This window comes from Fukomys damarensis, unplaced genomic scaffold, assembly GCF_012274545.1.
Source record: "Fukomys damarensis isolate Sample0158 unplaced genomic scaffold, DMR_v1.0_HiC HiC_scaffold_13, whole genome shotgun sequence".
Classification (NCBI taxonomy): Eukaryota; Metazoa; Chordata; class Mammalia; order Rodentia; family Bathyergidae; genus Fukomys; species Fukomys damarensis.
The window spans coordinates 1,462,940-1,464,446 of NW_022900925.1; positions in this window are offsets into that span (position 1 = coordinate 1,462,940).

The following is a 1,507-nucleotide window of genomic DNA, read 5'->3' on the forward strand; positions in this document are numbered from 1 at the left end:
ATGAAGATATTCATTATGTATTACAGATATATACTAAGAGATTTTTAAATAAAATTGTAAAATACAAGTACAAAAAATAGTGAACTCTTTTTAGAATTTGGGTTTAATAAGTGATATTATAATAGAATTCATTATCTTTACAAGAATATTGTTAAATTGTGCTAGGGATGTGTCTCAGTGGTAGTCACTTGCCTAACATAGGGAAACCCTGGCTTCAACCCCAGCACCCCCCCCACAGTTACGGTGATGACTTAGTTCAATGGTTCTCATGGACTTTGAGGCCTCCTGAAGGTCTCTAAGATATTTTCATGGTTTTTGTGAGGTGAAAACTATTTTTATAATAATGCAAACAGATATATTGCCTTTTTCGCTGTTGATATCTGGTTGTATTGTTTTGTTTTTTGGTTTTGATACCAGAGGATGGAAATCCGGACCTTTCACTCACGAGGCAGACAGTTGCACCACAGATCTAAATCCCAGGCCCACTGTGTTGGTATCTGAACTGAGGTCACAAAAGCACTGGTGGGTGCAACTGCTCTTATCGTAGCAAGGAATCTAGACAGTGACACTAAACTGAACTAGTCATCACCATATATGTTACTACTTCAGCATTGTCAGGATAGAAAAAAAAGTGAGTTTCCCATAAAAATATCCTTGGTGAACCATTAACAATTACTAGATTTATGAACTCTCTACCTTCAAGTACTTTTTTTTTTGGTACCAGGGATTGAACTTGGAAACTTGCATCAGGCAATAGAATCACTGAGCTAAATCCCCAGCCGACATGTTTTTTTGGTTTTTGTTTTTAATATCATGTATCACAAAATAGGAAGTCAACATAAAGCACTCTTGCATACTGAAGCATGATTATCATATCCAGGAAAGGCACTTGCTATGGTTTTTACAGAATTCTATTTTGCTTAAAAAGACAACTGACAAACCAGTTATTCAGATTTGGTATTTAACAGATATTTTCTTGAAAATGAATGAAGCGAGTCTATCACATCAAGGAAAACAATACTAACATTTATTCCAAGGATAAAAATTTGAGCTTTCAAGCAAAAATTACTATTTTGGAAAACTGTTTTTCATCACTGTGATCTTAAGAGCTCCCTAATATTTAAAGAAATTTCTGCTGAGATCTGGTTAACAAATGTGGTTTTTAAATGTTGTGTAATAAAATGTGTTACTATTTGGAGGATCTGTATTACTCAGTGAATCAATATTTTTCAAATGACTACTATATGATATATAAAACCACAAGTAGGTAAATGTCCCATTCAAAGTGCAAGGTCCACCAACAAATTTTAATCTAGAGAATGAAAAGTTTGTTGACGTGGTTCAGATCCTACACTGTAACTAATTTTTGAGAAGAAAAAAAAACTTGCTAAATTTTGATGCACCGTCGGAGAACAATATCTACAAGACTATTAAAACTCTCCTCCCTCTTCCAGCAACATACTGATGAGATCTTTTTTTTTTTTTTTTTTTTTTTTTTTTTTTTTTT